The sequence below is a fragment of the Falco punctatus genome (genome assembly GCF_963210335.1).
Source record: "Falco punctatus genome assembly, chromosome: 10".
NCBI classification, from domain to species: Eukaryota; Metazoa; Chordata; class Aves; order Falconiformes; family Falconidae; genus Falco; species Falco punctatus.
The window spans coordinates 3,933,040-3,955,711 of record NC_137590.1 but is presented as its reverse complement, the minus strand read 5'-3'; the positions used below and the strand labels follow the sequence as shown (position 1 = coordinate 3,955,711).

Genomic DNA, 22,672 nt, shown 5'->3' with positions numbered 1-22,672 from the left:
CGGCTAGAGCCTGTGAGGTGTTGGCATCTGTGAGATGTAGACTGAGCAGAGATTATAATGTGTATTAAGTGAAACTCTTGCTCTATCTAACAGGCTGGTATAAACATTGTTAGTTTGCTGCTTCCTTTAGTGTAATCCTCATAAAAAAAACCCAAACAAACAAACAAAAAAACCCAAACCAAAACCCCAACCCTGCTGTTCTTCCAACAGGACTGGGGGTTTCCTTGTTTTCATTTCTTTATCCTGAGGCTTCTTACATCTCGCCTCTCATCTGCGCAGAATGGAGTGGTAAATACTTGAGCTGAAAAAACAACCAGTTTGGAACACCCACTTATTGATGCTTTCTGGCTTGTCCGCCCAAGATAGGCGGTCTCCGAGGCTGGGGGCAGGAGGTGAGTTCCCTGTGTGATGGATTAAAATAAGACAGCATCTTTGAAGATAAATTCCTCCTGTTGTCGCTCACTTCTTCACTTCCAAACAGCACTTTGTTTCTTCATGGGGGGTATTATTTCTGTTTTTCCCATCCTAAGGAGGACTCCTACTTCTTTTCTATAGTCAAGCTTGGCCTCTACAACAGCCAGGGACACTACTCCACCCACCATGAGTTGCTCCTGTGTCCAGCAGGGCCAAGCTGCAGCTGGTGGGAGAACAGGAGGGGAAATCCTTCACATATGTTTGAAGGTTAGAAATATCAAGAGTGGGGAAGGTCATCTGAGGCCCCCAACACCAGAAGGATACGGACCTGTTGGAGTGAGTCCAGAGGAGGCCACGAAGATGCTCAGAGGGCTGGGGCACCTCTGCTGTGGAGACAGGGTGAGAGAGTTGGGGTGGCTCAGCCCGGAGAAGGGAAGGCTCTGGGGAGACCTTAGAGCAGCTCCCAGTGCCTAGCGGGGCTGACAAGGAAGCTGGAGAGGGGCTTTTTACAAGGGCCTGTAGTGCCAGGACAAGGGGGTGGCTTTAAGCTGAAAGAGGGGAGATTAGGTTACATGTCCGGAAGAAATTCCTCACTGTGAGCGTAGCGAGGCGCTGGACCAGTTTGCCCAGAGCAGCTGTGGTGCCCCATCCCTGGCAGTGCCCAAGGCCAGGCTGGACGGGGCTTGGAGCAGCCTGGGCTGGTGGCAGCTGTCCCTGCCCACGGCGGGGCTTGGAACTAGGTGATCTCTAAGGCCCCTTCCAACCCACGCCAGTCTATGATTCTAATAGGTTATGAAAAACTGATGTCCCTCATGTGGGGGCTGGCCTGCGCTGCCCACCAAATGACTCCATGCCTCCTGGTCAATGCTTTGAAGATGTGCCCTGTGTTTTGAGTTGTTTTTCAGTTGTTTCTTTCCTACCTGTGTGAATCTATTTGGGTGACCTCATCCTCCCTGCACCATGTAGCATCCCTTTGAGGTGGCGCTGGGGTTGGATGCATTGTCTTTGTACCATCAATAAGGTGATGTGTCTGAAGCATGACCACCAGAATGCAGAGCCCCAGTGTCCCCTAATGTTCAGCGGAACATGCTTTTCACAAGGAAGTTCAGCACTACTGAGCTCTGGTGAGAAGAGAGCATCATGCAAGCTGTGTCGGTGGTACTGGAGCTTTTCCCTTATCTGAGCACAAAGCCCAAAAGTTTCCTCTTGCTGGTGTGGGTACAGGGGCTAAAGAAGCTGTAGGGGAGGGGACACTAAACTCATCACAAATTGATTTTTCTCTCTAGGCGAAATTGGTCCCCAAGCTAGGTGACATTAACAGTGGTGCATCACCACAGGGGGTTGCCAAAACTGCAGAATGGTGTGGTTTTGTCTGTGTGGGTACATGGGTGTTCTATGGATATAATCACAAAAACAGGAAAGAGCACAGACTAGGAGACTTCTCCCCCAGTTCTGTGTATTTGGCATCTTCTGCCTGCTCATACCGTGACTCGCAAATGCTGTCCCCTCCATTATCCATCTCATATTTTTCATGCTTTTTCCAACATAAGCTGTTTTCCCATTTAGAAGAAATTGTTGCTCTCCACATCTCAGGTAGCAGATTGCACTTGTGAGGAAGGATGTGCACGGACAGGATCACCAACAAACTGAAGTTATAAGGGCCCTTTGAGGGTCCGAGTGGTCCCGGGCTGCTCTGGACCTGGAGTGGGCACGCTGTGGCTGTTCGCCTTGTAGGCTCTTCCCGAGCTCCCTGCCACCTCTGCTTTGGTGGTGCTACAGAGAAGGACACTAATAAGTAATTACTTATGTCCAAATGAATTTGCTGTCCTGTCTGCTTAATTTTCTCTTTGAAGACAGTATCAGCATTGATTCGTGCAGTCACCTGTCACATTGCCAGGACTGTGCGCAGTCAGGCACTTTCTGCAGCTTCTGGAACAAGGTCTGAAGGAATCTTCCTGCAGTGAAACTTGTTGGCTGCTTTTTTTGTTGAAAATTTAGTTGAAAAATCTTGATGTGAGTGGAAATTATTTTTCTGATTGATCTCAATGATCTGGCAAAAAGGCAATCAGGATTTAACACTGTTGCTTAAAGGTCACAACAGGCTGGTGTAATAACAGCAGCAGTGTGCAGAGTAGGGCTTGCTGTCTGAACGGGCTGTCTGTTGATTTCCACCACTCCGGAAAAGGCTGCAATAACGTACCAACAAGTGTTGTTTTTTTGGAGGAAAGCAAAGCTCTTGCTCCTTGCCGTGCCTGGGAGCTGCTGTGATTTCTTTTGTTCAGCTTTTGAAGCACACCTGGTCCTCAGCATCCACCCCCCCCTCATCTTCGCACCCCTGTGGGCTGCAGGAGAAACAAAGCATGCAGAGATCAAGGCAGCATTGCGCTCTGCAGGATGAGGGACCAAACCTTTACATTTTGTATGTTAAAATTTCAGGAGCTTTTGCACCCGTGTGAGCTCTCCAGGCCTAGGTGTGGCCCCAGCTGATGTGGCGGATGAACATTCACTGTGTCCAGCTGTGGGCATTAATTTTCGTTCCCTGGGAAACCCTGATTTATGTTCTGCCTGCAAAAGAATCTTTATAGGCGATGTGGCAGATAAAAATAAATGACTTTAATCAGATTTTTTTATAAAGTAGAAAATTAAGTGTGAAATTCTGACCATTTATATTGGGGTCTTGATTTAATATGTTTAAATAACTTCTATTAAATTAAAATGCTGAAGCAATGTGTTTACTGCTGAAGTTTTCCAATGTGTCAAACTGCTGAAAGGATCAATGTAACCTGGCTGAACACCTGCAGTGAGCCTTGCTAGAGGGCTGCCTTGGCTTTAAAAGCAGGTGTTCTCAGGAGTTGGAGAAAGAACAATTATTTTTTTATAGCAGTTTTATCCAATAATAAAGCTCAAAAATTCATTCAAATATGGTAAAAACAAAATAAAAAACCAGTCCAGGAAAGTGGTTTTCCTTCCGCAACCTCAGAATAAAAATCAGGTGCTAGAAGATGACATCTATTAGCTCTAACATCTCAAAGGTTTTCGCCCCAGTTACTGGAAACAATCAGTTCAATTTTATTGACCACATATAATACTACTTTTGTGTAATAAATCAGATTTAAATGCAAAACATGTCTTAATAAAAATATTTTTAGTACCTAGCACACATGAAGAACTTGTAATTGGTAGGAAGCTATTTGAAATGCTGATTTGTACATTTTCATTCAGTTCTAGTTGTTCAAATATGGTTTGATACAAGTGAAAAATAAACTATCATTTAGTAAATAGTAAAAGTATTACAGCATTATTTAATACTGCTAAAAAATTGGAAAAATGCAGACTCTGAATGGATGCAGGTATCTGTATTTGCTTAAGCGTGTACAGATGAAGCAGTGAATTGAATGGAAAGGCTAAATTTAATTGCAGCTCATGTTTTAATGATTTCCCACCAATGAGAATGAACCTTTCTCCTCAAGAGTGACTCAAAAGTACAAACAGAAATAGGATTGAGACCAGGGATGCTTGCTGAATCAAAACACTTTTATGTAAATCAACCCATCCCTGCTAGGGAGGGAATCAAAAGAGCTCTCTGTTAGCGGTGCGAACCAAGGGCTCTGCATGGTGCCTCTCTGTGGGTTGGCAGGGGATGGACCTCGGGGATGCTGTTGGGGTCCCTGGTGCCGAGAGCTGGAATGGCCATGTTTTCTCCAGTTCTAAGACAAAAAAGAAAGGTTTCTAGCCTTTCTGTGGGCAAACAGTGAAAAACAGCAACTAATCAAATGGGGCATGATAGATTGCTGTTAAAGGAATAAAAGCCTGCCCGCACTGATAATAAACATTGCAGCTGTGTCCAAAATTGCTCCCCAGGGCAGCTCGTTCAAACTTCAGTTGCGTAGGAAAAATAACTGTGCCCAGCAGAGCCAGTCCATTCAGTAATACAAAAAACAAAACAACCTACCACAGGGAAAAGCCAGCGTGGAAGAGTGGCACTGGTGCCTCTTGTGGCTTTTGTCAGTGATGTGCTGTCACTGGGACAGGACTGTCCAGCTGGGTTTAAGCCTCAGCCACTCTACCTGGCTTCAGCCTTGCTCCTTCATCACGTCATTCTTCTGTCTGTTGTGATCTCCAGGTTATGTTTGACCAGAAGTTTCTATGTAGGTACATGACTGGAAGGAGGGAAGGAGCCAAGAGCTGGTCTAGCACTTTTTCTGTGGTTCTTGCCTTTAGCGTGGTTTGGGGACACCCCCACTGATTCTGCTTCTGGCTCCACGTATCGCTGAGGCTTCCCAGCTGGTGTCTGTGTGCCTCAGCTGCCCATGTCTAAATCTGGTACGGCGCTGATCAGGCTTGCTGGAGGACTGGGAGGCCAAAGGCGCTTAGGGTGAGAGGGGATGCCTTAGGTTTTGTAGTGCTCCATCCAGTTTTACCAGCTCCAGGTATAGCTATAGGGAATGGTTGCTCTTAAAGGAGGAAAATTCCTTCCTCTGTCCTTTCCTCAATTAGAGGAAGCACCTGCAGCTCTTTTGGAGACCTCTCTTCAGCGTCAAGGGGAAAGAACCAGGTTGATATCTGCCCTCCCATCTTCTCTCATTCCCATGGAAAAGGAGCTGGGGTCCTTTGGTCCTTGTCCTCCAAAACACCAAGAAGTGCAAAATTGATCTTGCTGTCACCCACCTCCCCTCCCTTTTCAGGAATTGCTCTGGAGGCTCCTCCTTCTGCCTTAGCAGCTTAATTCTAGTAAAATCATATCCCAAAAACATGGTTCTCACGAAATGCTATGCTTAATAAAATGTGTTGCACATCAATAATTTAGGTACTTGTGACAACACAAAACCCTGTTAAAAATATTGCAGACTTGGGCTGGTGTTCTTGATAATTAAAAATGGATATAATAGCAAAGTATGGTAGGCGTTAACTTTATTTCAGATTTTTCTTGTATTTAAACCAAGGACCATCAATTTTAAAATACCATAAAAAGTATGGCAAGATTGTACTATTTTAACTGTACCTGATATATTGTCCCATATATTTAAATTATTAATATGTAGCACAGCCAACAGGAGTCTAAATTCTACCCAGCACAAGCTCTAGGCAATCGCTGTAAGAGGAGCCTGGTAAGCTATGGGGGATGGAGATAAACCTCAGCAGCTGAGTAATCCTTCTCTGGACTCAAGTCTCCTCTGCCTCTCTCCATATGGAGCCATTTACACCTGCGCTAAGTGGGGATAAAATGCTACCGATCTGAATTTTTTACTGCCTTGCCCTCGAGGTTGCATTTTACATCTGGTTTGCGTTTGCAGAGCCCGATTGCAGCCTTATCTCTGCGCTGTAGCCTGGGCATTACAGCAGGGAAGTCAGGGCAGTGGTTTGGGATTTGTGGCAGGGTGGCTGAGAGCAGGAACCACCGTGTTCTTTAGCATGGGAAGAGAAAATGAACTGCACCTGCCTGGAATTAACGACTTGCTGAATGCAAAGCTGGTAGTAGCTCAGATGGGATGGAAAGGTTGGGAAGAGAAGTATAAATTAAATGGAAGAACATAGAGATATGGGCTAAAACCATAGACTTGCTATCAGACTTTGGGTCACACAGATGATGGAAAGCTGGAGAAATGCCAAGTACTTATTCTGTATTAGCAGATACTCAGCTAAAATTTTGTTTTCAGGGCAATACTTGTCCCCAGGTCAGGAATGAAGAGGGTTCTGCTGATGCAGGTAAGAAATCTGGGGACCTGAGGCAGTGCAACGTAAAGGCATGACCCACGTTTTCCAGGTAGTGCAGGTCCCTGGGAGGGATCAGCAGAAGGCAAAGAGTTGATAAAGCTCCAATATTTTTCACGTTCATGCACAGGGCCAAAATAAACTGATCTGCATTTTGTGTTTGCTGCAGGCTGCGCCCTGCTGCTGTGACTCTGTCTTTGTTTTGGTTCAAAAAAAGTGAAATGAATAGGTACTTAAAATGTCTTGGTGTTTGTTTTTTTTTTTTTTATTATTTAAGGATTGCATGCAGGCTCGGGAGGACATCAACTCTGCTTTACCAGCATCTGTCTGCAAGTCCTGGCTTAAGGAATATCTTATTTTAAGGAAACTCAGTTGGTGTGGGCTCTGGGATGAGAAGGAGATGCATCACGTCCCAGAATACAGGCAAAATGCTCCATCCTGGGAATTACACTTTGTAAGAGCCTACAGACTAGGAGGTAAAAAACCAAAAGAGCATTAATTCAATTCAGTTTTGCATGCTGTTCTGGTGGTGCTGTTTTTGGAGGTGGTGTCTGAGTGCAGCACTTAGTGCACCTGGCCAGCTGATTGATATTTTTCATGGGGGGAATTAATTCTTGGCCTGACAGAAGTGGGTGATTGGTTTATGCCTTTGATCCTGAGGATTTGCAGTGCCATTAGGGAAACGGTGTGTCTGTGTTTGTTCAGGGCTGGCTGGATCCTGCTGTTGTCCAGAGGAACAGGAGGATCCCAGTTTCTTCCACTCTTCTTTCTGCTCCATTTGATTTTCCTCTAAGGTGCGATTCATGCACTCTCCCCTTGGCTAACCCAGCTGTGTAAGTGCTCCTGGCTCTGATGTTGTATCAGCATCCTTTTTATTCCTCTGAGGGCATAATCTGTAGGTGATACTTTAGAGAAATCAGTGTGAAGAGAAAATTGGCAGCTTTGGCTCTGCATGAAAATGACAAGTGCCTCATTATTGGCCCAAATATTTTTTTTTTTGAGGGTGGCGGTGGTGGGAAATGTCAACATTCTGTTTTTCTTTTTAAATGAACTTGGATTATTGTGGCTGTTATGGAAGTGTATTTTATTTATTTTCTGTTTAGTACCATCTTCATTAGACACTAGAATGAATCTCTCTATATGGCAGAGTACATCGTGGAGAATTAATCGTCCTGTTCACAGAGGTAGTATTTTCATGAGTCACTAATAGTGATGTGTGGTGCTTTCTTACAAGATTATTTTTTCCTTGAAGAAAAATAAAAACGGATGAAGTATAATACAAAAAAAAATAAGACAAAGAGCATCTTTCTGATATACAGTGTATGGTGCACATCTTGCTGGGCAGCCAGACAGGCAGCTGGATGCAGGGAAGGGGAGTTCAGGATGGCTTCACCTGCCCGCCCACCCCTCCAAATGGGACGTTTTAGCTGATTTCATCCTCAATGTCTGTTTGCCTGACCTTTCCTCAAAACTGCAGCCGTGGATGTTTGTTATGCTTTCTGGACAGTCAGTTCTGGTGCCTTACTGCCCCTCAAATTCAACAGTTTCTTTTGATGCTGACCCGAAATGTGCATTGCTGCAATTCAAATGTGGTCATTCAAACTTTGTCCATAGCAGATATGGAGGATGATCTGCCTATCTCCCTCTTAGAAGCTACAGTGCTCTAACACGAGGATTTATCCTAATTTCCCTCTACAACTTCTTTTCTTTAAACTGAATCCCAGCTCCTTCATCTTCCCTCACAGTTGCCCCTTCTTGGTTTCCCAATCCCTCCGCTCCCTCCCTGGGTGGCAGTGCCCCAGCAGGCAGGCTGCAGGTGCCTGAAAGCCTCCTCACTGACCCACGGCTCACCCTGTCCTGCTTTCCTCGCTCTTGGTCCTAGGCTGGCTTGGGATGGTCCTTGGCCAATGGCCACATGCTGCGTCTTTCCTACCTGTAAATCTCTGCGCAGGTTCTCGTTGACCACAGCCTGCTGTGTCTGCGGAGCATTTCCCTCATTTGTCAAGACTGGTTCAAGTGCCTGTTGTCTCCCATTTGCTTGCGCCATTGTCCCAGCTGATGTTGTCTCCAAACGTACTGGTTTTGCTCACTATTATTACTGATCATAGTGGCCCAGGGCAAATCCTCACCGACTGCATACAGGTATGTTCCTCCAGTTTGACAACAAGGCACAGAAAGCTGCTTTCCGAGTGTGTTTTCCACCTTGCATGTTATCACCTTAATTTTACCTAATCACACTTCTGTGGCTTGCTTGAGCCAATGTCACGTAAAACGATGCCAAAGGCCTTGCTCAGGTCACCATATACAACAGTGACCACCTCTCCTTCTCTGTCAGTCCAGCTCCCCATCATAGAAAAAGATGAGATTGACTTGCTATTTGTTCTTGACAAACCCGCGTTGGCTGTTTCTCAATGCCTTGTTATTTTTTAGATGCTTAGAAAGTGTTTGTTTGATGGTTTTTTGCAATATTGTTTCTGGGAATTGAAGTTCAGCTAACTGGCCCGTAATTCCCTGCTATGCTTGCTGTTCTCTGCTCTTCTGGGACTCGCCACGGTCCCTGAGTGTTCCAAGCTAAGCCCTAACAGCCCTCAGATTGCCTCCACCGCTTCCAAGTACCTGGCAGTGAATCTCAGCAGACCCAGCTGATTTGAAAACATGTAATTTATATAAATATCTTCCGGACTATTGCTTCCCCCTTGTAGTCTGAATTCTTTCCTTGTTGTCACAAGTAACAATTGAAATATCTATACAAATGAATCCATCATTTTTAGTAGAGAAGCATTACCCTCTGCAACGGCAGCTGGTAACAGCTCTGCTGACTAATGGAGGAACTCTTCTCCTGGCCATTGATTTATTACCAATTTGACTTAATTTTTTTTTTGGTTAACATTGACGTTACTTGCAACTTCTACAACAATATATAACTTGACCTATTTTTTTAATTTTAATTCCTAAATGCATGCCCTATTCATTTACACGATCCATTTGAATCAGTTTATATAACCTATATTCTCCTATCTCTGGTCCAGGATGTGGCCCTCACTAGATGCTTCTCCATAGTTTATTCGGTGTATTGTTTTTTTAAGATTCAAAGGCAGATAGGTCAGGTGAGAAGATTTTATGCTGGAGAAGGTAGAAATTCCCTGATGTGCCACAACATCTGTGCTGTGTCCTGGCAGGCTCCGGCAGCCCATGGCTGGGGTGGGCACCCTGCGTTATCCCACCAGCCTCAGCCCCTGGTGGGTAGGGCCAGGGGAGCAAATGTGCTGTCATTCTCAAATACCTTAACTTTCCAGGTGAAAATATGTCTTTCAAATAGACTAGAAGAATTTTTACTTTGGAAGTCTGACACTTAAATTTACCTTTATCTTTGTCTTGTTTTACCATCATTTTGTGACACCCTGTTAATAGTGAAGAGCAGGTTTCACTGGTAATTGTATACTATGACAACCTGTTAAGCAAATCACACTGATGTTTTTCTTACTTGCATTAAGGATGGCTGGGATTTGGCTTGCGGAATGAAACATCAGATTTTTTCCTGTGTTTCAAACTACTTCCCATCTAGTTTGCAATGAAATGGTTTGACAGTTTTCAAACAGGCAACACTTTGATCTATGTGTCAACTTGCTTCAGCTCGCTTCTTTGGAACAAACAGGAGATGTTTTGTTCTATAGAAGAAGTATTTGGCACCTGTTGTCCCTGATATTGTTAAAATAAAGTCAAGAGTGTTTCAACTCATACATTCCATCATGGTAAAACTTGTCATTCATAGTAACGTGTTATAAGTTACAGTGGACTTGTCATAAAATGGAAAAAATACCCCACCAAAGCTGTACAATAGAATTGAAACTAAAATTTCACAATTCTGGAATTATATTCTTAATGAAAAATCTGAGGCAAGATGATGTCATTTCATATCATAATTTCTTAATGGCAATTGACAGAAAGGAACCTTTTTATGAATTGTTTTTACTGAAGGACAATTTGGATGAGAAACAAAACCAACCAAGCCACAGGTCCTTGCCCCCACTGCGACATGGACAAGTGTGACCCCTGAGAGGCTACACGGGTGCTAAATGTCGGATCGCGTTGGGAAATGCCTCTTCCTGTGACTCATTCAGTCTTCTGCTTTATGTGCTTGCAGGAAGAGCCCTTTTCTCTCCGTAGGAGCCTTGCTGGTGAGCCCAAGGCTGTGGCAGAGCCAGGTGGCTCCTCACCTGCAGGAGCACTTCCCCTTGGGGCAAAACCAAGAGAAAGCTCAGAGCTCTGACCTTGCTGCCCACCATGTGACAGCACTGTCACCCCTACCACTACGGCTGGGAAGATAGGCCCTTTCTTTTTTTTTTTTTTTTTTGCCTAAGTAATAAATATTGATGGTGACCTCCTCTCTGCGAGGAACCCCAGCCTCTGAAATGCTGCTGGTTGTTGCCTCCTGGGACCTCTCAATGGTTTTCTTTTCCTGGGGGAAGCTGAGGTAGAAAAGAGCAAGCTGAGGGCTTGGCCCCTCTGCTGGGCTGAGGTTTGGTGGCACTGAGAACTGGAAAGAGCAGCAGAGAACCGTGGCCAGACTGGGCTGTGCTGCCCACCTTGGGTCCCTCCTGGCTTCACCATAGTTGGTGATGGTCTGGCTTGCCCATGGAGATAGACCTGGAAGGAAAACGAGTGAACATAACACCCCAAAGTAAAGGAAAACTGCACCATGCTCTAGTTTTATGCCATTAAAAAAATAATTTAAAAAAATCCTTGATGTTCTATAAAGGATGATGATCCAGTAACTAATTGGTACTGTACCAGCGTATTCCTACAACACTGACTAAAATAGGAGTACCACAGACTGGTTCTGAAGAACTTCAAAGAGCAGAGGTAATGCTTTGCAGAAATCCACTGGATCCCTACCACCTCTGCCCCAGCCTGGCTGCCTGTGCCATACAGCATATTTGAACCTCCTTTGAATGTTTCTTTGCAAAAGATTTATGTTTAAAGATGGCTTGATGAAATTGTATGTTTCTGCATGTGCAGCATGCAGACAGAAATGGCATTGATTTGACAGCTTAACTTTGCAGGGAAAAAAGGCAGTATTTTGGAAATTGACTGGAATCAAATGACAGATTTGATGTTTTTAGTTTGAAATAACATTTTAATTCAAAATACAGAAAAGGCAGAGGGAAGGGAAATCAAGAGCTAAAACTGAAGAGAAATGTATCAGTTGATGATATTCTTTTTCTTCCTTTTGGAAAGCTATATCATAATTTAACAAAGGAAAAAATATTTTTGCATTGCCACTCGGGAAAAAAAAAAAGAAAAGCATGAGTTTCTCTGTGGCTAGTCCTATGCAAGTGTCTAGCAAGAGCAAAAGCTGCAGCTATGAAAAAAAAAAAAAGGCTTATTTCTGCAGTGTAAAACCTTCCTTCCCTTCCCTTTTCATCCAGCCCAAATCCAATCACAGAGAATGTTTATTTTGAAAAGTCATCAAGACAGAGTCAGAGCTGTGGTGACCTGGTGGCTGTTCATGAGATCTCAAACAGCCACCTTCGGTCTGAAGTCTGACAGCCTGCTGTTGTGCTGCTGATAGGATTACAACTAGTGCAAAAGTCTTCAGCTTTTAAGGCTCTGCACGTAGTGAGGTATTGTGGTGTTTGCATGGGAATAGAGATATAGTAATGAGTGTGTGCATGAGCATTTGTCTCATGAGTAACTGCTAAAGCCAGCATCAAGCTGCTAGATATGTGCAGTGTATAAGTTATGCAGGATTTGAAAGGTTTGGGTCTAAGCACTACTGCTGTAGGTCTCTGCAGAGCTCAGTCTAAGCTTGCAGGTTGGCTGGGTCTGTAAGCAAAATAATAATGAATATAATTATGAGTAATTTCCAGCTTGTTCATAGTCAGAAGCCAGTCTGAATAACTAAAGAATCCTCATTTCCTTGATACAACCGTGTCCTGTTCAGGACTGGGCAAATACCACAGGGTTTTTGATTCATATTCTTGTCAGCATCTTGAAATAATTCCTCTCCTTCTCTCTGCTCTCACCTTTGATGGACAGACCACTCCTATTAATACTGATGCTCTTGGAGCCATGAGGCTTCCTCTGAGTAGGGCTGCTTCATGCTGAACAGGGCACAAAGGAGCAAACGGCAGCACCTCTCCCACCTCAGCAAATGGGACACAACAGAGATGCCGCCTGCAATTAAGAGATGGGTCTCGTGATGATGTGGTCCTTCAGCCCAGGTTCTACCTGGGCAATTTGCCTGTGAGAAAGTGCAAAACCCCAAGTGCACTGCTGCTTTGAGAAGGTGTAAAGGGGAGGCAATGGCCCTGCATCTAGGCACAAATCCAGGATGGTTCCTGGGAACAGGGAGGATCGATGCTCCTCTGGGTCCCATGTGGCAGCACCCGTTAGTGTTTGCAGCTGTGTGCCCTTAGGCAGCAAGGAAAAGGTTGGGGGAAGAGAAGCCCTGAGTACCTGCAGCAGCTGCAGGGTCAGGGTGCATCAAGGCAGGGCCCACAGCTGAGCCAGTGGGGCAGAACAGCGGTTTGCTGAACAAACAGCGCTTGGGCATGTTTGCTGTGGAACTGGGGGATACCAAAATGCTGGGAGGCAGATTTGTGCTCTATACCCCTCTCCACTGCCATGCCAGTGCACGATGAACTAAGTCCTTTTGGTCTGGAGACAAATTCTGCTGCATCTCTGATGGTGGCTAGTCATCAGGAGAGTATTCTGTCTCTAACGACTTTTGTTTGCTATAAATCTCCGAAGCTATTTTAGATGCCTAATTCCTACCTTTGAAAGTCTGCTGCTGAAGCCCTGAACGAGGAAATATATACACACGTAAAAAGCTTGGCACACAGGAGGACTCACCTCCAGCTCAAGAGCATTACTCATGTTTGCAGCATTCGTCCCCAACAAACTTGCTGCACAGGGACATAAAACTCGGGGAAGGGGAAGGCTTTGCTCAGGTGTGTAGGTATGGTGGGGGGTGCAGGGGGCTGCTGCAGCAGGGTGCAGGGTGGTGTACTGCCGTGCTGCCCAGGGCAGGTCCCCACCACGGTGCCTTTGCTTGGTGGAAGGAACTCAGCCAAAGTACAGTGGTGGAGAGGGGGTAGATACCCACCAAGAATAGAGCATCTTTCTTTCTTGCCTATTTTGACCTCATTTTGAGTTATAGTTTCACTGCTGCCACTATTATTTTTTTTATTATTTTCGAACCTAAAAGTATAACAAAGGGCAAAGATAAAGTCTGAAATCCATTAAAAGCTTTTTATTCTGTGGACTTTCAAAAGATCACCTCACCTTGATGTTATTCGAGTTCTCGGTGGATAAGCTGAATTCTAATTTTGCTCCAGTCGCTTTGCTAGCCAGCTATACCTCTCCGACTCATATCACACAGAAGACTAAAAAAAAAATAATAAATCATCCAGATTTCATTTTTAATCTGTCTCACTTTAAACATTTTACTCTTTTTGTGTTACCTAATTACCCAGCCTCTTTTAGATAACCACATGATGTGTGTGTGTTACATCTGTGATCGCAAACGGAATATCTGATCCCTATGGAATGATCCATCGGGGAATGAGGGTAATTAGTCTCTAACAAATACAAATTTGGAAACATCTGTGCAGATTTAAGCTTAGGGAGCAGGACTAGGGAGCAGGTTTCAGCAACGGGAAGCAAGCAAGAAAGATGAACTCAGGGTACCAGGCAAAGACTGCAATTAAATTAGTCAGCTTGAGGAAATTAAATCAAGGGAAATTGGAATGTGTCATATTTTTCAATCTGGATTTCTGGCTGTTATGAGATTTTGAAGAGAGCCAGTGAAGAAAACAGAAGTTAATAAGTTTTAATTTTTTTTCTTAGCGACTCAGAGGAGAGCTGGATGAAGCCCTTTCTGATTTTGTGATAATTAATGCAGCTCCCATGGCAGAGTGAAATGCAGTGATTAGTCATACATCAGCTGAACTCTCACAGCAAATTTTTGGACAACTTCTCATTGTTTCAGCCTGCACAACCTGGTTTTTATCTTTTATTTTTTCCCTTAAGCCAAGTCACTGTTGCGCAGACCTGTCCTATCTAGAGGGTCAATCTTTGCTGAAATCTATCTGCAAACTGTTTATGGGCAATGAGTGACTTATGTTTTTTTTATTATTTTTTTTTTTTCCTGGAAGCAGGCGAGGACTGGCAGATCTGGGAGCAGAAGTAGAGGCACTAGCACATTTTGCTGTGTGCTGTGAGAGGGCTAGCTTCTAGCAGGGCAGCAGGGTCCCAGAGGACTGGAGTTTTGTCTGGTGGTGCTTCTTGGGGACGGGTCAGGGATAACCTCGTTGCTGATGAAAGAGGAGCACACCGCGTGCTCCCTGCCACCCCCTCCCATAGCTCACCCTAAGCCAGCTCCAGGGCTCCTTGGACCCCTCCAGGAGCCAGCTCAGCTCATTAAAGTAGCAGGGAAAAACTAGTTTTTGGCAGGAAGGGTGAGCTGAATTGGCTGGTGGAGGGTTGAGGGGTCCAGGAGCATCCCGAGATGCAGGATGGGGTGCACGAGAGGTGTGGGTCCTTCCTGGCAGCTGTGAACTGCTAGACTGACAGCATGGTAACTGCAGCATGAAAGTTAAAGCTTTTATTTCTTGATTTACTGGAGAACAGCTTAAGAAATATCCTACCTTCCCATACATTCAAAAGATAGCTTCATTTTTCACACTTAAAGGAAAGAAAACTTCCCTGACTTCTAGGGGATTTGGATCAGCTTCCTTTACTTGTTTCAACATTATTAATTTGATGGTCCTCCAAGGTCTCCACTAGGAAAAGTAGTTAAGCGTATGGTTAATTTAAAGTGCACAGTTGGATATCAATAGTTACAAATAGGTGCTTAAATGCATTTGTGAAGAAGGACAATTCTGGACTGTGAAAGTGCAGATATAACTATTCCTTTAAAAAAAAATAATTGTGTAAGATGCTGTAAGTGCTTTTAGCAGTGCCCATGTAGTGACTGATAGGGCACGTGGGCAAAGATGATTGTAAAACAGACCCAGGAACCTTTCTTAAAGATTTCTGCTTTCAGTTTCTAAACTGACTGAAACTTCCCAGTTTGTAAACAGTGTTAGCCTGGGTACGATTTTGTTATGCTCTTGCAAGCCAGGAGGATCACGGGCTGGTGTGACCCAGAGCTCCTGGGCTCCGGAGCACCGGGCAGGGGAGCACAGCATCAGCAGTGCCATCCCCGTCCCCGGCGCCGCCTGGGCTCCACGTCCCCAGCAGATTTAAATTCAGCAGTGAGAGCACAGGAGGCCAAAGGCCTTTACACACAAGCAGATGAGTTACTGCTTCATTTTTCATGATTACTCAGGTAGACAGCACCACGCTGACAGTTAGTATAGGAAACGGGACGCATCCTCCTCCACGGAGACTGAGTAAGGGAGTGAGGAAAGATGAGCTGATGGGGAGACCGGCCAACCCAGGAAGGCAGCAGACCTATGAACAAAGGTGCAGGAGAGAATTTACAATTAGTATCCAAGGAGGTGTGAATTAGCCATCCCTTTCTGCTAAGTGTGCTACCACCAGCTCCTTCCTGAGCCTGATTTCTTCTCCTCGCTTGTGGTGGTGTGTGAGGGAACCCAGGGATGTAGGTCCAAGTACATCATCTTGCCAAGGGCCCACAAGGAACATGCTGCAGAATGAACACACGCCTATGGTAAAACTGCAAAAGCTGTTGAAGCCAGAAGGTTTGCAGAGCCCCAACTGGGCTTTCTGACAGCAGGTAGAGGAAAGCGGGGTGAAGGCAAAGGTTTAGTGTCTCCCTTCCCCAAGGGCTTTAAAAGCTCCTTCCAAGAGCTACAGGAGACACGTAGTGGAGTCTGGCTAGCCAAGAGATTCTTCTACAAGAGGGGGAGAGCAATGCATGAAGATACTGGGTGACCTTCTGGTGGGCAGTGAAGCAGGCTGTACTCCTAAAAGTGTCCAATTTTTTCCATTTTTTCTTTTTTAAATCTGTTGATATGGTAAGTAGAAAGGCTTTCAAGACCATTCCCACAGAAGGAGTCTCGTGTTCCTGTAGATGAAGTTTGTGCTGGTGATGAATGCGTGTGACTGGTTTTTGTTCACTTGTTAGCCCAGCTTGTGCGTGCAAGGGCAGCTGCTAGGTATTTTTTGCAGCACACAGGAACTTTTCTGTTGGAAAGCATAGGCCAGAAGAAACTTGACTTATTATTTTTCAAAACTGTCAACTCAATCTCTTAGACGTTTTCGTAGAAAAAGCTGATGTTCCAAAGATTTGTGCAAAATCTTTCCAAAACAAGCCATTATTTCTGCTTGCAGAAGAGAATAAATGTTTGTGGGCTCACTATGGCGCGAAGTAAGGGCCTTGGTTTATTTCTGTGCTGCCCCAATGATTTTATGTTAATATATGCCATGAGATTGCTTTGTTTTTCCCCTTTCCGTTTGTGCTTTATTGCATCTCAAGTATTTATTTTGGGTTCCTGACAGGCTCTGAGAGGTACCACTAGTTATTTTAAACAAATAAATCATGTCTTGTCTGTAGGATGCCCCCAGGGTGTGGAGCAAGCGAGGCGCTATTTCCAAGCGGTGCAAGTCCCTGGGCAGAGCGTGGCAGCCGTGATTGATTTCTGCAGCCCTGGTGGGCAGCACCATCCCCACGCTGCAGGCCAGGGCAAATGGCCTGTCAGACTCGATGTGTTTACCTGACGGTAATGCAAACTGCACAGATGCGCAAAGAGGAGGCTGGGATGGTGGAGTCACCTGGGAAGGACAAATTTGTGTTTGGACACATTTTTTCTGTTTTTTCCCTCTAGGTTGCATGTGGCAAGTTTTTGCTGTAGCTTCTGAATTTCTGCAAGTGACTCTTAGTCTGGGTCTTGTTTTCTATTGTTTCTTTGTGTCTGGTAGTTAAATATAGAGTTAAATATGGGATCCCAGCAGGAAGAACACAGCATATGTCCCATCTCCCCCACTTACAATGTCATTTCTTTGTGAACGTTTGCAAGTAAAACCAGAAAAATAAATAGATGTTGAAGCAAGTCTGAGATACGATCTCTAATTAGATTAAGACCCACAGTTATGGAATAATAAATTATCTAACTACCATGGTACAGCTCCTCAATGCTTTTAAGATTGATTTTTGCCGAAGGCCCTGGGAAAGTGACTTCAACAAAACTTAAAGAGATTAAGCCTGATTATTAAGTGAAAATACTTTTTTTTGGATGCCTTTTCCAGACACGAGCAACTCTTAATGACCCTGTAAAAAAAAAAATGACACCCTATGTAACTTTGGCAGCTGCAGGGAGCGTGGCTGGATTTCCTTACCTATGCCCAAAGCAGAAATTAGTAAGTCAAATGCTGACCTGGAAATGTGACAGTGGGATGATTTTCTACTTTCAGCCCTTCTAAATTAAAACGCATGCCCCAGTGTTTCAAGTACAAGGACTCTATTAATTTCTGTCGTTGTGTTTCGTCTGTAACTCAGAAGTGATTCCCAGCATCATCCATCTCCAGTCTGCTAATTTTATCAAGCTAAGCCATGCAGGGTCCATCTCTAACCATGAAACTTTATTTCATCTCATCCATTTGGGGTGTTACCAGCAGTACTTTCATCTCCAGCTGGTTGCTCACCCAGCAGTGCCAGCAGCACAGGGGCAGCCACAGCCCTTTCCCCAGGCACAGGAACCAGCAGTGCCAGGGAAGGGCTCCTGGATCGGAAACGGGGGAGTTCAAGACCCAAAAAGTCACTTCATCTCTCCATGTGTCACTTGCCCGGCTGGGGAATGCTGGCTGTGCTTGGAGGGGCTGGGTGCTGCACGTGAGGCAGGTAAGTGCCTGCCTGGATTTTAGCCTAAGAGTCTTGACCTAATTTCTACTGACCCCTGGAATACTGATTTATTTTTTTATATTTTTTGGCTTTGGGCAATAATAGTATGTACTTGGCTCATAGGACTGTTAATAAGAAGTGATTAGACAATGTTTGTACATAGCTCTGAGGGCCTGGGGCTGTTATTTCTCACCTGCAGTATAGTTAACAACGCATATACGTTTTTTCCTTTGCTTCACAGCACACTGCAAGTAGTATATAGAAAGGAGTCGCTATCTGCCACACAGGAGCATTTGGAGACCATTATTGTTAAATTAATCCGGATGGCTTGACAATGCCATTGTGTAGGTCACTGGCCTCTTACCTCTGGACATGGAAGAACATTCAGTCTCATAAAAGTGCGCGTTACTTGCCATCCATCTTCCCGGCAAAGCTCTCGGGTTTTGCACTGTCCAAGGAAAGCCCAGCTTGCAGGAGCCAAGGGAGCCAGTATGTATGTACGGAGACCCCTGGAGAATTGGCTCCACCCAGGAATTTTTAGCAAAGCTCAAGGTGATGTGTCTGCAAGGCAGTGATTTCCAGGGTCCTGTCCTGAACATTTGGCTGTGTGCAGTGTCTGACAGCTAAATACAGCTCATCAGCTGCTCGTTTGCCATCATTACTTAAGAGGTGAGCAATGAGTAAAGCTTGGCATGTCTGATTTTCCACAAAGAAGCTTTTAGATGGGGTTTTAAATATGCAGCAGGTATCTACTTAGGGGTTGCGGATTGCTACAAAGGCCAAGGGGCTTTTTCAGTTTTGCTGCCATGATGCAGAATTCTCAGTTTTGCTCCCTGCAGAATTTGGCTGGTGCTTGTGGCTGGAGTTGTACTCAGGCTGGGTAGCACCCACACAGCACAGGGTGAGGAAGCAGATGTGATTTTCCTGATGGACAGGAGGATGTCTTCCAATCTATAGTATTTAAATCTGAGGCCAGGAGTGAGTGTAACCAATTGAAAACGTACCTCTCTGTATGCATTATTTCATACTGGTAAAAGTGAGTTTTACCACCCCACTTGCCCACCGTAGCTTAACTCTTTAGCCTTTTCCAACTGCTCAGTCCTTCTGTGTCACCTGCAAATTTGGTCTCCCTGGTGCTACACTCTGGGAGACACGGTGGTGGCGGAGCAGCGTGCTGTTACTCCCATGCCACCCTCAGCACTGCCCGTCCTACCCACACGCGGTACTCTGTCCCTCCCCAAAGGGCGGCAGGGCTGTGCCTCTCACCTCATGTCCACTTATTCCCCTTAACAGTTTCTTGTGAAGACTTTGACAAAGGTTTTTAAAAAGGCCAAGTGTTTTACCTGGCCTCCCTGTAGTCATTATTTTATTGACGTTTTACAGAAAACTAATTAGTGGCTCAGCTGCTCCTGATGGGAACTCTGCTGTTCTCTCCTGTCACATCACGCTCACTGACTGGAGCCCTGTCTAAACCAGAGGTAATGTCTTCTGCTGCTTTATGCTATACATACGGGTCTATGACATAAACAGCAGTTGCCTTCTCCGTTTGGTCAGGCTGCATGTCACAAGCATTTAATTTAGGGTAAGGGTTTCTGCTGGGGGAGAGAGGGCAGAGGGCAGCAGGTGGTGGAGCAGGCAGACGCTGGTGGGGAGGAGTAGCAGGGTGCTGGGTGGGCTCACAGGCACTTTTTCCTGTAGGAAATCAGGTCCATCCCTGGGATCTGCACAGCAGGACCATCTACGAACAGTGATTTGGTCTGTTTCCTGGTGGAAAAGAAAAGTGAGACTGGTCCCTCGTCCCATGGTGTGACCTGACCTGCTCCTGTGGGGATTTGGAAGCTAAACTTCTCCCTGCCTCTCAGGAGCTCCTAAGACAGGGTTATACGCTGTTGAGTAGCAACTTCAATGCCCTAAATGCTTGAAAGAGAGAAAAAATAAATGAAGTTTGTTGTGCAAATGTTTCCCAAAGGCATTGACATAGACTGTAATCTTGTGGCCAGAGAAAGCACAGGATTCAGGGATGTGTGATATGCAGTTTCAGCGCAGGGAAGTGAGGTGTCTCACTGGGGGGTGAGTACACGCTGGGCTGGGGCACAGAAGAAGTTTTAAACACTTGTTCTTATACTGGGTGCGGTGTCTGTGTGGAGCTGGAGTGGACACCATGCCTCCAGCCTGTTGAATGTAATTTTTCATGTCTTTGTAAGTGATATTGAGGTCAGGGAGATGCTAGCAAGCCCCATGTAAGCCCTCTTTAGAGATGCCTGTCTCTTTTGTTGTGCATGTGGCCCATTTTCCCATTTCAAAGGGCTGCCAGAATGTGGTAAAGCCAACCTGGACGAGCGGGGCCGGGCTGCTGGCAGCGCTTCCTTGCTCGCTCATGGTCTCTGCAGAGCAGCCTCTGCAGCGAGTTGTCCCTGGGACACCCTGCCTCTGCTGCGTGCAGAGGGGAGGATGGATGGCTCTTTCCATGAGTATTAAATATTTTATTTTGTGACCCTCCTCTAATCAGATGCTTTATCTCAACCATATATTAAAAGAAAAGTAATAAAAAAAGGATTTTAATAAACTTAACCTCCTTAAATTGTGTAATTGTCACTTTCCCAGGACATTAGGGAAGCTGTAAGGGTGAAAAAATATGTACAGAGAAGTTTTTGGTGCATCGATAATTTATTATCTAATAATCTCTTCTCTTCCACACTATTCCCAGTTTTCTCATTACTTGTATGCAGTATAATGCCCTGTTGTTAGCAGCAGGTTGCTGTGCTGCTGCAGAGCCAGATCTGCTCCATGTTGGTGTTGAACGTGCTGGTGGTGGGTGGAGGAGGGACTGTGCTGGGTCCAGGTGCAGCCAAGACCTGAAGCTGTCAAAATCGCAAAGTGAGTTGATTTCTCTCCTAACGCTGGGCTGATTTTGAGAAGTGCTGTTTTCAGCAGAGCGATGGCCAGCTTTTTCTGCTCTGAGAAGCTGTGGCAGGTGTTTCTAGGAGATTCAAAGCCATGGCAGGAGGTTCAGCCCCATGCCAGAGCGAGCCACCCTTGAAGAGCCCTGGGGACGTGGGTTGGTCACCCCTACTCCTGCTTTACGATACTCTTGGGTCCATACATGGTGGGGCCTGGACATCGTGTGCCCAGACGGGCTTCCTTCTTGTGGCTGCTCCTCACAGGACAGTTTTGGGGGTGATTTGCAGTCTTGGCAGGAGAGGGATACATGCATGTACAGATCAGACTGTGTGATTTGCACTTCTGCGTACAGTGCTTGCCAAAGCCTGCAGGGTCATAGGAAAGGCAAAACATGGCAGCAATCCTCTGGGCTAGATCCTAGTGTCCCAGGGTCATGTCTGTGCTGGAAGGTGGCACTGCTTGAACCTCTGTTAGTGTAATTCAGGTGGTGTGGCCCACTTGGCATGGACATGGTGGTCTGGGCGCAGAGGACAAGGACATGTGCAAGTCTGGTATGTGGCTCTTAATTTGTTCCGTTCTTTTCCTCAGCACTCCTAACCAGGGCGGAATAACACATCAGAGCAGCTCCAAGTGCAGCTTAGTCTCCATTCTTATTAGGGAGCAGAACCATCCTTGGCTGTGGTGGGCACATGTATCCTCAGGCACGTGCTGGGTGAAGGTGGTTTCCATGAAGTTGCTCAGCTAGCTGAGGCTTAGGTATGAATCAGACCCTGAGGATCCCTTGTTTCTCCCAGGAAACCATCCCAGATGAGGCTGCTTCTGCTTTGGCTCATCTGAATGATACTGATAGAGTTTGTCTTCACTGTCTTGAATGCAGCACAAAGTACCTCCTTGGAGTTCTCATAGGCCCGCTAGCACAGGTCGTGTCTGCTGCATAAAGCTTGTGTTTGGGTCAAACCAGGAGACCTGCCATAGCTGAGGCACTGCAGGATCTGGAGGAGACAAGGCAGAGGTGGTCCTGACCCCTAGGCTGGCATCTGGAGGTGCCTGGAGAAGTCTGGGGTAGAAGTGGCCTGCCTTGGTCTTCACAGGGATGTAAGTCTAGCAAGCTGCCTAGCAAAATGTGGCTCTGGAGTGAAGAGGTAGTGCCAAGCCAGGTGTACAGGGGGAAGCAGAGGTGCAACTGGAGATACAAATTCTCCTCCTGCCAGCTCTCCACATTCAAAAGTGGGAGAATTCTCTCCTTTTGCAGTTTACTTGCATATGAGAATTTGCGTGATGGCTTTACCTACAGCAGAGAGCTTCTCCCAGAGATAAATTCATACAGCAAGTCATCTCTGGATCAGAAGGTTATCAGTGAAGAGCGAGCATGGGTCAGATAACTGATGCCTGCTGCAATTTGCAATTACATACCACGTTTGGGAACACACAGGAGAGTGTTACCCTTGTTAAGCTTTGGGCTGGGCAGATTGATGGATGTGATTTGATTGAAATTGTGCAGAGGGTGATTACAATAAGGCGCTAGGAAATTAAATGAGAATGCTACTGGTTAGGAACCACATGTAAATGATTTGTTTCTGTTCTTCAGAGCTGTGTGTATGTTGATTTGCATCTGCATTGCCGAGGAAGGGTGCAGTGCACAGCAAACAGAAGATTACCCGTGCTGAAGGCAGATAAATGTGCTGTGGCTATGACTTATCGAGCAGAACGTCAGCTTTGACTGCTGGGCAGGCAGGCATTACTCTTCAGAGAGCAGAACCTGATAGTCTTGCTTATCAAGGAGAAAAATAGGGTGGTGCGTGGGCTGGTGGATAGGGCTGGTAGTTGTGAATGAGG

At 45.5% G+C, this 22,672-nt stretch overlaps 1 protein-coding gene and 1 long non-coding RNA gene across 6 annotated transcripts in view; one reads left to right on the top strand and one right to left on the bottom strand.

Annotated features, from left to right (window-relative positions):
- LOC308071079 (protein FAM83D-B-like) overlaps positions 1-22,672 on the bottom strand; it is a 441,583-nt gene that overhangs the window by 332,051 nt on the left and 86,860 nt on the right. The gene's annotated exons all lie outside the window — the stretch shown is intronic.
- LOC308071084 overlaps positions 164-22,672 on the top strand; it is a 105,855-nt gene continuing 83,346 nt past the window's right edge. For all 5 annotated transcript variants that reach the window (XR_013930977.1, XR_013930978.1, XR_013930979.1 and 2 more), the window contains exon 1: positions 164-22,672. This exon is cut by the window's right edge. This is a non-coding gene — a long non-coding RNA (uncharacterized lncRNA).